The sequence below is a fragment of the Melospiza georgiana genome, chromosome 5 (genome assembly GCF_028018845.1).
Source record: "Melospiza georgiana isolate bMelGeo1 chromosome 5, bMelGeo1.pri, whole genome shotgun sequence".
Lineage (NCBI taxonomy): Eukaryota > Metazoa > Chordata > Aves > Passeriformes > Passerellidae > Melospiza > Melospiza georgiana.
In genome coordinates this window covers 34,586,565-34,600,451 of record NC_080434.1, presented here as the reverse complement: position 1 = coordinate 34,600,451, position 13,887 = coordinate 34,586,565, and positions in this window count along the sequence as shown.

The window sequence follows — 13,887 nt, the reverse complement described above, 5'->3', positions numbered from 1 at the left end:
ATATCCTTTGAGTGCTCCAGAAATCAGAACTCAGGAGTTCAAGAAGTTCCAGCTCTCTGCTTGATTTTTATCCCCACTCTCTAGCAAGTGACAACAAACTGAAGTATTATTCCAATAATCTTCTTGTTTATTGTTGTTCAGAAAAGAGCTTCTGGCTAAATGTTCATTACCATTGTTTTCACATCCCAGCCAATACAGATCATGGCTTTATGGGTGCACTTTAAAAAATGTCCCATTTAAAACTTTCTGAAGGCTATTCAAAAAGCTCTCAAATTAGTTGGATAACTGTATAAACTCTGTATGCAAAAATGCAAATCTCCTCTTGTTTTTTTTCATTTGAAGGAGAATGGCAAAATGATGAGTTGAGAGGAGTGGCATTTCCCTGTGCTGCCCTCTATTTGTAATGCCCTGAAAGGCTGCCCTGCCCACATCCATTCCTCTTTTCTCACGGGCCAGTTCTGCTGTTCGCATCCAGGTCAGTCCCTTAACCAAGCCCGTGGATAATTGCAGCAGTGCAAGGCAGATATCGGTCACAGAAGTGTAACGAGGGCTCTTTGTTCCAGTGCAGCCCAGGCTGGCACTGCCCTGCCCTGGGGACCATTAATGCTCATGGGGAGTTTGTTTCCCTCAGCAGCACTTGAGGCACGGCGTGCTCGGGGCTCAGCGATGGGGTTGGATGGGCAGCACGGCAGCCTGAGGTGTGGGATGTTTATTTCTGTTTGTGCCACCTTTTAAAAAAGCATTTTTAATAGCCATCACTTGTTTAATATGCTGTGAAATTCTGACTGAAAGATGCTTAGAACTGGGCTTGACCAAAAAACCCAAAAACCCACCGTGGCTCTGGCCAAGCTGATGATCGGCCCCTGCAGTCTGGGCTCTGGGAGCTGAGGCGGGGCAGCCGCAGAGCCCTCACGGCTTTGCCGATTGTGCCTCCCGCAGTTCCCGTTGCAGGGAGTGTCCTGTGGGGCTGGCACAGAGGGCTGGGGCCGAGCTCAGCGCTGTGCACAGGGAGGAGGAGGAAGGTGCCTTCCTCCCGGTCCCGTTTACTGGGAGCAGTGACTTTCACCTCCAGGCTGTGCACACAGCTGATGCTGAAGTAGCTTCACATTTGTGATGTTCACCTTTTCCCCTTTCCTCTGCTGTACCAGGGCTGCTTGAACAGGACTTTGGCTTAGTTGGATCCTCTAACAGTTACCGAGGTGCAAGTACCATTAGCCAGTAAATTTTGGTTTATTTTAAAGGAATTCAGCAATGCCCTTCAGTATTTCAGCTAATGGCATTATGTGCCTGGATTCCTCGGTGTCCTCTCAGAATTCTTCCCCTGCAGCTGAGCACTGTACACAAAGTTGTCCCTAATTAAACCCCATCATTGTGGGTAGCTGCTGCTCTGGGAGAGGAAAACTTTCCCTGTGGAAAAGCAAGCAGCCCAGTTCTGCACAGAGAGCACAGTTCCTCCAAACTTGTCCTGTGCAATGTCAGAGCACAAGCTTTAATGAATGTGGTGGAACCGTGGTGCAGGTGTTCATTCTAAAGAAATGAACGTGGAAACAATTTATTTTTGATGATTCAGTTTATTAGCACACAGTTCCCTGTGCAGCCAAGCCTAAAATAAAGCAGTTTTGGGGCTTTTATCCATCGCTTAGTGAGGGCTCTTTGAGTTGCCATTCAGCTCAGCAATGTTCCCAAAATGCCTCAGTTCCAATTTCACTTTGTATTCCCATTCACTGGGCTTCCCCTCCCTCCCCCTGCCCTGTACTCTCTGGAGATCCTAAACAACCTACACAAATTCCATTTTATTGCCCAGGTAATGGTGTTATTTGAGGATTCAGATTGTTTAGGTGCATCCCAAGTAGGATGTCTGGCAAGTGCTGGGACTCTGAAATTGTAGGGAGATGAAAGGCAGGGCCCTTTCTGCTTCTGTTCCAGACTGAAGCTGAAATTCTGATGGCTTCTGACTTTCCTGACACTTCTCTGGGATTAGATTGGTACCAGCAGCCCTAATTGAAACCCAGTTCCAGGTTAGAGAGACATGCAGGATCTCTGCTGGTCCATCTCAAATAAAGGATGTGGTTAAACACTGTTGGCACGTGCCTTCATGGCAAATGCAGCAAAACCACTTTCTATGGCACCAAGTGTAACACCTGGATATGGATGTGACAGCTAGGCTGGGCATTTTAATCAGCTGGGACAACTCAAAAATGTCTTAGTGACAGGGTTGGGTTTTTTTCCTATTTGTGTGTGTGTTTCAAACCAAGTAATGAGTAATGTCTGTGTTACCAACACTTAACTCCCACTTGTTTGCTTTTAAGAGTTTTTGGATTTAAGATTTCTGGGCAGAAAAATTCACTGGGAATCCCGAGTTCCTGCTGATGGTCAGGATTTTGTAATGCAAATTTGTAATGTGTTTGTGGATACCACATGTAAGGAACTGCTCCTTTCAGATTCCCGCAGGCAGCCCTGCCTGGGTCAGGGCTGGTGTGGAGCAGCCAGCCCTGCTGAAATCAGTGATCCTCTCATTGCACAGCTGGTTTTCCATAGGGAAAGGCCCTTTGTGTTTGCCTGAGGTCCTGGCTCCCTTTCCCCATGGCTGGCAGGGTATTCCAGTGCTGTTCAGTAAATGTTAACTATCACAAATAATTCATATCAGGCACGCTGGAGAGCACCTGGGGGAAAGTGAACTCTGAAATAGAATGGAATGATTCTGTAACATGGTAGGGAAAGGCCTCCCCTGAATAATGAGCAATTTCTGCTGCAGCATCCATGGGTCATTCTTCCCTTTAGAAAAGAGAAGGTTCCTGTGTCTTTGAGGTAACTCAAGTGGCCTTTGTGGTTTTTAATACAGCAGGTAAATCTTGTAGGAAAGCTCACTGTTTACTGGGTCCTTTGTCTGGTGGCATTTGGGTGGGTGGTGCTGTTGGATTTCTCTTTAAAGGCGTGGGCACGTGTGGAGTTTGGGAAAGGGAGGAAAAGTAACCAGAGCTGCTGTTGGTGCATCCCCACTGGAGTCAGTCCCCCACTGCCCGTCTCAGCTTATGCCCAGAAAAATCCCCCGGCTGCTGATTTTCTGTGGAGCAACAGTGACACCTCGTGGTCAATTTTAATCGAGTTCCACGTGGAAATGTTTGTGCCACCCCCTCCACCTCTGCCTGTGTGGAAATCGGCAGTTGGAATTCAGGCAGCATCCTTGGCCATCTGCTCAGCACATCCCTAGACCTGGCAGCACAAGAACTGATGGATGGCAGAGCTGCTCATGAGCCAGGGTGCCAAGGGCTGCGTGGAAATTCAGTTAGCAGGATCATATTATTGGGAAATAGGGTTTTAATTGGCAGCTGATTGGTAATTGGGTATTGCACATATTTCATTAGGAAGGCACAGAGAAAGCTTGGTTGTGCATGGACAACAGAAGGCTGAGGCACTTGGTTCCATGCAGGAGTTTAGGGATGGCAGTGTCCATTTTTAATTTGGGAGAATGCAATTAATTAATGTGCTTCAGGTCTCCATTCCCACCATGGCAACCTCCCCCTTTATATTTTGGTTTCCATCTCTGAGCACAGCTTTTGCTGCTGTGTTTGCCAGTCTGCTTGCAAGACTTTATTGGATTCAGACCTATTTTTTTTTTTTTGGCATATTGAATTTGTTGCTCCAGAGGATTTTTCATTCCAGCTGGGCTCCAGTTATTCTCACATTCCCTCGGGCTCCATTCTGAGTCCTGCTGTGATTTGCATTTGTAGCTTTTCAATGAGTAAACATCAGAGCTCCTCTGGCTCTGTGCTGGCACATCCTCTCCATGGCACTCAGCTCCTGCTGGACCTTGGAAAAAGCTGGATGCTTTGCATAATGTTTTGTATGACATTCAATTATGGAGATCCTCACATTTAAAAAAAACATGGAACTGGGAGAAGAGTGATCTGCTATTAATTAGCTGTCTGATGCCCTGGACTCATGTGGATAATAATGGTTCCCTTTGGCTATGATTTTAGTAATGTATAGGAAAACATGCCATTAGAGATATTAAAAATTCATTTCTGAATTTATACTGGCAGCTTGAAAAGTGCCACTCTTTTAACAGAGCACTTTTAAATAAAACCTCCAGATTTGAAGTACTTACTTCCAGCAAACTTGAAGATAACAGCTTTGTGTGAGCACATACTTTGCACACAAGCTCTGCAATGTCTGCTTAAAGGAGCTTTGAGATCTCTGTTACTGAACATCCATGGGGATGGATGAGGTTTCTAAAGATGAAGCTCCCAGGCTGATGGTTCAGGTCCTTTCCCCCTATTTCTTCCTGACCCACAAAGCCATGCCCAGACATTTCTGCACATCCAGGCAAACTTCTTCAGTGGCTTTTTGGAAATGAATGTCAGAGGCACACATCTGCTCATCCTCTCTCCTTCCTTGTCTCCCTGCACCATCCTCATGTTAAATCCAGCCCCTGCCTTGCCATAAATGCAGTGCATTGGTCTGGATTTAGGACTGTCCTGCATCTTCTGCCTGGCATTGCTTCTCCCAAGGTTTCCCCGCTGGCTGCCAAAATACTCCTGGGAAAGAGAGAACCATGATTTTCTGTATCCTCACACATCACCTTTCTTGTAAAAGCAGCAACATCTACAAGGATTTTCTTCTTGGAATCACAGTTTAAAAGTGAAGAAGTAGAAAAGAGAGCCCACAACCTAATAGTCCCTTGGCTTGGGAAGAAATTTTATGGTGTTGTAGGGGACTCTTTCTGAAGAAACAACTGAAGTTCTCTTTATGCTGCAGCAATTTATATGTACCCCCAGCACTGTGTTTATTTGGTGTCAATATAGGGTCAGCAGAAACCAGCACAGGCAGCTGGAACTAAAGGTCCTCTTGTCCCATTTCACAATATTAGTGTTCAAAATGTGAACTAAAGGCCAGATTCCACCCCAGTAATCTGGCTAAGATAATAAGGTCTTATTGAATAGTAAAATGCTACACTGAAAATATTTCTTTGCATTAAGATTGTTCCCAAGTATCTCATTTAGCTTTTGTTAATGGATTAAAGAAAGGGTGTTATATTTTGGTAACCCTTTTTTAAGTGTACATATTTTCTGTGTTAAATGGGTGAACAGGAGTGCAAACCCCTACGGACGAGGGCTGCTGGAGAAATCCTCCAAAACTGATTGTGTCCTAGAGACCTGAGTCATCATTTTGTCCTATTGCAACATTTCTTATTCTTTCAGTTCAGATAAACCTGCAAACAATTTAACCTTTAGAGCTTTAATATTTTTAAAGAGACATTCATGTCCAGAAGGTGTCTCAAGGTGTTTGTGCCGTCAGGCTGGGTTTGATATCCCTATTAAAAATATATATGGCTCACTTGATGGGAAAATCTTCTTCAGAGAGAGGGATTTTTCTTCAGCTTGAAATCTGAAATATAAAATAGAGTATAATAAAGTGAAGAGGCAAGTCATGATGCAAGGGATAGAAAAGAAAAATGGCTGTGAACATTTTCTACTGAAACTGTTTGGATTTAATAGGAAAAATACAGCTAAATCCTCAGTTAGTGAACCAATTAAAATTATTTATTGCATTGAGGGAGTTTGTGCCAAATCTGAAGAAATAATTCGAAGAAGGAAACTTATTTGAAAACTGCAATCATGGATGTTCTTTTTTTGACTGAGTAATGAAGAGATGAACAGAGAGGGCTGCGATGGCTTTGAGCCCCACGTTGTACCCAGGAGCAGAACGGGCTCCAGCACAGAGGAGAGGAACCAGAGCACTCAGGCTTTGGTTTGTGCCCGGGCACGGTCAGTGATGGGCTTTGGTTTGTGCCCGGGCACGGTCACACCGATGGGCTTTGCTCTGGGCAGGCCCCGGTGGCACCGAGCCGGGGGGCGGGGAGTGAGGGAGCCCCGGGCAGGGCAGGAGGAGCCGAGCAGCGGTGCCAGCTGTGCCCCTGGGCGGGGCCGGGCCGGGGGCGCTCTGTGCCCTCTGCCGAGGGAAGCGCCGCGCATTCCTGCCCTGCGGCAGCCGGGAACTCCAGCTGGGAGCCGGGGTTCGGCAGCGCTGCCGCGGATCCTTTCTGCACCTCTGGGAGCGGGGATGTGTTCCATAACGTGGCATCAGCGAGGGCAGATGTGTAAAGGATGGAGCTTTGAGATGTTTGTCTTTAAAAAATCTTGGTGCTTGTTTTCTTTCTGTTGTCACAACTTTGCCTTAACTCCAGTGACTGCTGGGTCAGTGTTTTGGTTTGATGCCTCTGCTTCCTACAGAAGAAATATTTTGTAGCTGCAGGTTTGGAGGGAGAATAATCTGTGTTCCAATTTATTTTTGAAAAAGCTGCAGAGAGCAAAGATTCAAAAAGCACGGGCCTAGGACTCTGCTGTTGCAGTGGTTCCTGTGGGGCAGGCAGGAAATGGGCAGGCTGCTCTTCCAGCTCTTGTAAGCTCTGGTGCCGGGGTTTGAGCACGCCGGGGTGGGAGTGGTGCAGTGCCCGAAGCAGTCTGGGCAGGCAGAGGTGCCCTGGCTCTCTGTGAGTGTCACAGTGCTGCAGTGGTGATCTCCATCTCACCATGGTGACACACTGAGGATGCAGGGACACCTCTGGCCTTTCCACTCAGAAAACTCCATCCTGCATCTTCTGTGCTTGGCCCAGGCTCAGAGCAGGCCCAGCAGGCAGAGGAATGGGGTGGTTGTGCACGCTTGGGATTCAGTGTTCGCTAAGAACCACAATCAGTGCCAGAAGTTGAAATGATTTGTCAGTAGCTCAGGCTGTGGATTTGGGTGTAGGTGAAAATCAGTCCCTGTGGTTTTGTGTTCCATTGCAGGAATTCACAGCTAGCCCTGGGCTGAGGGCTGACCCTCTCCAGGACTGGGGCTCCTATTTGACTCCTGGGCAGAGGATTGTCTTGGGGGCGGATTTGGTTGGATGAGGAGGTGTGGGGTTGGTGTCTGTGGGACACCTACTCAGGTGTTTTCAGATTTGACATTGAATTTCTTTGGGGTTCTGAACCAGTGCTGTGTGAGCTTTAGCAATAAAATGTTTGATCACCCAAAGTAGCAAACAGTAAATGATCATTCAGCAAATTTGGAAGATGGGTGCAGTTTGTCAGATAGACAAAGCCAGGACTTCACCATTCCATTTGGTCATGGTGGGTGATGATATGAGTTGAAACCTCACCACTGGTATTTCAGCCCTCATAGATTCTTTTCTAGAAATGCTCTGTAGGGGAATTTTCAAACCTAAGCCCTTCCCAAGCAGCACATAATGGGGTAATATTGAGTGCTGCTTCCTGTGTAAAAGGAGAGGCTCAATCTTTCCATTCCAGGAGAAACAGATTGTGTCCACAGAAACCTGAGGGTGTGTGGAACTCGGTGATAGCTGAGCAAGGAGAGCTTTTCCCTGTCAGTTCCTGTAACTCACCTTACAGACTCCCCAGGGCACACAGCAATCCTCAGTGCCAAGGCTGCAATCTTGCAGGGCTGAGGTGACAGAGCTGCAGAAGGTCAGGTCCCTTTGCCAGGGGACAGAGCTTTGTCTGCACCACTCATTGCTTTATTGGCACCCCTCCTTGCAAGCACAGTAAAGTTCACCACGATATATTTGAGTAAAGCAGAGATTTCTGTGGTGGTGTTTGCCACTGCTGTTTCTAGAGAACAGGGTCTTCTGGGGGGCATGAGGAGTGATCTCTCTGCAGTCTTGGAAACACTGTCTCACAGCTGGTTTTAGTTTCTGATTCATTTTGACAGCACCTGACACATTCCTGCCTTAAAGGCCAAAGCTGCTCCTTGCCAGCCAGGTGTGACAAATGAGAATATCTGTGATGGGTTAATCTGCTCTTCATCAGCTGAGCCTGAGAGCTGCTCTTGCAAAGGGACTGGGGACATTCAGCACAGGCACTTCTGGGGCTGTCAAAAGCTCAGCCTGAGCTTTGCTGAAGCAGACCAGAACTGATGGATGTCATAGCTCAGAAACACTGGGGGATCAAGGCAGGTGCCAAGTTTTCCCAGTCATTTGGGATTACTCTGTCAGTGAACCTGACTGCATAACTAAATCTGCACAGGTGCCCTCCAGACAGAACAGGTTTTGCGGGACCTCACTGGCTAAAGAGCTCCAAAAAAGGTACTTTGTGTTGCTCTAATCTGTGTTTTTGGAGCTGAAAAACAGACAAAGGAATTTTAAAATATTTTGAAAAAACCCTGAACCAACTCAGTTTATTCCATGTATGTCCACAGTGGCACCGCAGGTTTGGCTGGAGTGTTTGGCATAGTAAAATTAGCATGGATACAGAGATTGAGAACAAGGGTGGTTGAGATAAGGAGCAGGAAGAATAAATGGCACACAGCTCGTGATGAGGAGCATCTCCAGGAGCAATGGTTCCCTGTTCCCCTCAGTTCAAGGGCTTGGGTCAGCAGCTGAAGTTACCATGTGACAGTTTGAAAAATGAGAGGTCCTTAACCCACTGAAGGTGGCCCACAGAGTGCTGCTGATGCAGGAAGTTCTCAGGAATGCAAAAAAACAAATCAATCAGGCATTCATGGGCAGGGGAGAAAAAGAAGTCAATACTTGCGAAACAGAAATTTCTGCCATGGCCCAGTAAATTCCCAATAAAAAGGGAGCTGTAGCCTGGGAGAGAGCAGGCCAGCCCTCACAGTCAGGTGAATTAGCCTTAAACTCTCCAGATCTCTCTTAGGAGCCAGTTCTGGACTTGTCCCTGGATTGGACAGAGGCAGTGGTGAGGCTGGCTGGTTTTCCATGCTTCTTGTGGCTGTATCTTACTGCTCTGGTTTAGGATGGTAGAAGATGTCAGGTAAATTACAGCTTTTGGGTAGGAACACACATGCCTTTTATATTGAGCAGGAAATAGTCCATCTGTTGGGGGAAAAATAATTGTAATTTACATAAACACCCCTGAAAGGTACTTTCTCTACATGATATCTGTTTGTCTGGATTCCTCTGAGTTTGGGAATGTGGAATCATAGAATCATTTAGGTTGGAAAAACCCCTTATGATCCAATGGTGAAATTCTAAATGGGCTTTGGGCTGCCCCCAAAGGAATGACTGCCTTGGGTCTCGGCAGCGCCGTGCACTTGGGGCTGTTCAAAGCTGAGCCCAGATCAGGAGTGATGTGACACATCATCCTGTACAAAACACGAATCTAACTCTACAAAGGTTCAATCTAAAACTGGTACACAGAAAAACCTAACTGGCCACTTGATAGGTGATGCTCCAGCAAACCAGGCATCCATGGGAATTCCTTCCTGTAGCAGAGCGTTCCGGGGGAGTTCGGTCAGAGCCGTGCCCCGGTGCCCAGAGCCCTCAGGCAGAGGCTCTGAAAGCGCTGGATGGGGTCCGTGGAGTCCCTCTGCTGGTGAGGTGACACCCACAGTCCTGTGGCAGTGAATGCCCGCAGTGTCAGAGCCACCGGGGACCGGGCTCCTCTCCCCTGGCCCAGAGCTGTGCCGGAGCTGCAGGGACACCCGGGCAGGTCATTGCCCGCTGCCACCGCCCGCCCAGCCCTGGGATGTGGGATGTGACATCCGGCAGGGCACGGGAACTGCAGGGAGCGAGTGAGTGAGTGAGTGAGTGAGTGAGTGAGTGAGTGAGTGAGTGAGTGAGTGAGTGAGTGAGTGAGTGAGTGAGTGAGTGAGTGAGTGAGTGAGTGAGGGCTCTGCTCTGCTGGTCACAGCCACAGGCAGGGCCCTGTGGGAGCAGCAGGGGCTGCTCTGGGACACAGGCACAGGGGAAATAGGGAAGGGCATCATCTCAGCAATGCCACAGAGTTTCCCTTCAAAGGAGCGAGCTCAGAGAGGCCCAGCAGCCCCTCAGCCGTGCCCACTGAGCACCAGAGGTGCCAGGGGTGGCAGTGCAAGTCACCCTGCCAGTACCTGGGCAGCACTGACACTGCAGAGGGAATTCCTGTCCAAGTCAATTCAGTTGATTTGGATGAGGGAATGAATTCCTCCTCCGAGTCCTCCTCTGTGCAGTCTGTCACAGTTGCCCACAGTCTGTCATGTTGCTTACAGAAGTGCCAAAAGCCAAAACCTTGAGGAACAGACCTTAATCTGACTCTATAAATAGTTTTAATTATCCACTCCTTTCTTTTTTTTTTTTTTTTTCTTTTTGAGGAAATCCTAATTGACTTTGGTTTTATACAGCCAGAGTTAATCCAAAATCTGTCTCTTCAGGCCACTTTCTGGCCTTGCATAGACCACAACACACTTTTTTCCCCCTTTAATGTTTCTCCTTGCTGGTAAGGAAATGAAAGGAATGGGAGATGATGTGAGAGGAGCTCAGTGAGGGGCAATTGCAAAGTTCCTCGCTCTCACCTTTGAAATAAGGGGGGGAGCATTGTCCGGCAGGCAGACGATGGAACTTGTGGAGATGCCTTGTGAGGGAGGTCTAAGGAATTAATGTCTGTAGAAGCCAAGTGAGTGCTGAGGCTGTAACCGGGAGATGCACAACAGACATTCTCCCCACAAAGGGAAGGGGCAGTTTCTCCTATTTCTGGGGAGTGCCAGCGTGGCTGTTACTGCTGCTGCCACTGTAACTCTCAGCCCAGGGCTCAGGCCATCAGCAGCAATAATTTCTGCCAGGTCATGGGGATTGCTGAAAGTCTCCTTTGCTGCTCACTGATGCTCAGCAGTCTCAGTTCTGGTCAAAATCATTTCAGTGGGAACTAGGAGGCATAAAAATACTGAGACCGATTTTCACAGAGACACCTCTCCCTGGTGAGTGCAGGGTGCAATCCCAGCAGAGCAGGGGCAGCTCTCCCTGGCTGTGCTGTCTCTCAGGACCTGAATGAGCCTCAGTGTTTGGCAGGAAAGGGGCTCCAGTAAACTGCCTCCCTTCTCCTCTTATTGGAGTCCCAGCTGTAGAAAGAACTAAGCTGTGGGGTGAAATCATTGTTTGAAATTACTGAGAATGAATCTCGATCACAGCCTCAGGACTGAGCCACGATCAGTGCATGTGCCTTCTCCTGAATGCGCTGCAGTCGCTGCTGTGCCCCAGAGCAGGGATTTGTGTGCCAGCCTCACCAGGCTGCAGTGCTGGAGATCTCTCGGTGGGCAGGAATGGGCTGCCTTGGCTGCACCTGCTCCTGCCGGCTGGATCCGATCTCCATGGGGGACTCTGCGGTCACCGCGTGCGGCAGTCCCGGTCCTTAGGACAGGCTCCCGGCTCTGCCTTGGGAGTGAGCCGGGAGCTCTGGGACACCCAAGGTTTGGAGCAGCCCCCTGACCCTTGGTAGTGTGTGCAGGGGCGGAGGCTTCCCTGGGCCAGGGGAGGGAATCCCTGCTTGTTCACAGGGGGGAATTTTGGGCTGGAGCAGCTGGGAGGCGTGGCCGATGGACGCGGACACGAGCTAAAGGCAAAGAGCTCCGGTGAAAGCAGCAGCTGCCAAGGGAGCTGAGCCAGAGGCAGCCCGGGCAGGGCAGAGGATGGGAATCCTGAAAGGTGAACGTGCCCAGACTGGCAAAGGGCAGAGAGCAAAAGTCCAAGCAAGCAAAAGACAACAGAAACCGTGGAGATTAAAAGACTCTTTAATTTGCCTTTTATTCATGAAATAAATATAGCTGGAACAGCATAAATAAAAGCAGTTGGAAGGATCATGTCAACAGGTGGGGTTTTGCTCACCTCTGCTTTGCTTTGAGTCCGCTACAACAAATCAAGACTCATCAGGAAGATGGAAATGAACACATAGGTTGATCCAGGAGCAGTGGAAAGTGGGAATGAGACACTTTTAGCCCCGTGAATGGCTCTTCCCTAGTGTGCTAAGAGAGCTTCAACAGCAATTCCTGCTTTGGTGACATTTTACAACAATGTGTATTTTCTACAGGGGAAGACTTGAAAAAGAGCAGCTCCACGTTTCAATCATGCTGAGAGCTGCTCATGAGTCTCACAGCTGCAGCTCCCCAGAAGCTGAACTGTTTGTTGCAGAAAGAAGGAGAGGCAATTGGTTCTGCCATTATCAGTGTGGTAGCAATGTGTGCCCTGCAAATGTCATGAGCAGAGGTGGCAGCAGGCTTTGGTGTGAGAAGCAGAACTGGTTGGATTTAGGGCACCCTAATGAGATTAGAGTGAGACAAAATCTGAGATAATAGGAGCAGAGGAGCACGTGGATCCATCCCGGGATTTCTGTAATGGAAAGCTAAATATGCAAAGATCTGGCATCAGGTTTAATTTATGGCTGTCATCTTTCTGCTTCTGAAACCTAGTCAGTGGCATGGTATTGGCCAGAGTTTTAAAAAGAAAATAGCGTCAGGTGTTATTAATCTTACCTATGAGCAATTGCATAAAGAAGGAAAGGAGAACAGCGTTATCTTTGTTTTGAAGCCTGCAGACATTGTGGCTGTTTTGCATCACACACGTTGCTATCGGTCGGTGTGCGATAGTCTGTAAAATGAATATTAAAGCTTCTGGCCATCCCTTAATCCCGCTCAAGGAACACAGACAGAGCAAGTTCTCCCCTCAGGACCAGCCCTGTCGGCTGGCAGTGCCGGGCTCCTCCCGGGCACTCCCATCCGCCTCCTCCTCCTGGCGGAGCCCGAGCAGAGACCCCGCGCCCCCGAGTGCCCTTGCGGGATGCGAGTCCCGGGCTCGGGCACGTCCCTCTGCTCCCGCTCAGTGCAAGGGGCTCAGTACCGGCTGCTGCCCAGCCCCGCCCGCTGGGGCTCCGGTTCCTCTTCCAAAGCTCACGCTGTCCCTGAGAGAGGCAAGGCAGCTGCCGTGGCACGGGAGCGCGGCCATCCTTGGGGAGCTGCAGGGGGAGCTCCCTCAGCCTGAGCTCAGGGCCCGGGCAGGAGCGCCCGGATCGTCACCCGCTGCTGCCCGCTCCGGCCTGGGCACCGGGCACCCCTCCGGTTCCCCCGGGCCGAGCGGATCCGTGGGTTCTCCTGCGCCGCGGGAGCGCCGGGAGCCACGAGCGGCATCGCTCCGTGAGCCGGAGGCGGCACAACAAACCCGGCTGGGGATAACAGGATATCACACTGCTGGGATAACGCGGTATTGCAGATAGGCTGCGTTCTATGGCATCCTTTCAGGGGAGGCTCCCTGCCTTCCTATCCCACCTGTGGTTTTCTGCTAGCCTGAAGCAGTTCTCATAACAGAATCAAGTGTGTGAGAGGTCCATTCCCTGCCACCATCTGTGGGGATGTCCGCAGTCAATTCCACAACCCTGTGAACTGAGACTAATAAATTGGGCATTTTTCTGGTCTCAGAATCGGAGTCTTAAGTCCTGTGGGTTGTTTGGTTTTTTTTGTTTTTTTTTTTTTTTTTTTTTTTGTGGTGGTGAAGGTGAGGAGGGCTCAGGGACAAAGTCTCCGCTGCTGGCCCTTGGGCCCAGCCCCATCTGGCCAGGCCCAGGGCTGTGAAGCAGGGACTCGAGCCCTGTGTTTGGGGAGTGCAGAACGAGGCTCGCCCAGGCTTGAGCACAGAGGCCAAGTGCTGCATTTTGGGGCCCGGGGACAGAGCCCAAATCCTGCGTGCGAGTGCTCGGAACGCGGAGCCCCGGCCCGGCGCTGTCCGGGCCCGGCCCCGGCCTCACGGGGGCGGCTTCGGGACTGAGAGCAGCGCTCAGGCGCTCCCTCGTGGGGCTCCGCAGCGGAGCCCGAGCTCCGGCCGAGGCTGTTCCCGGAGCCGGGCCACTCACGGGGCCTCTCCCCGGCGCCGATGGGCGGTGGGTGACGAGCCGGGAGCGCGGCGTTCGGGGGCTCGGGCCCAGCCCCCGCCGCGCTCTCGGGCTCCGGAGGCCCCGGGGCCGTTCCCGGGCGGGCGGGGAGGTGCCGGGGGCAGGAGGCGGGGCGGGAGCCGCGGTGTCCCCGGGCCTGGGCGGGTCCCGGCCGGTGCTCGGGGACCCTGGTGCGGGCAGGCGGGCCGGGGCCCGACGGAGCGGGACGGGAACGCGGGGCCGGCGGTTCTCGCTCCCT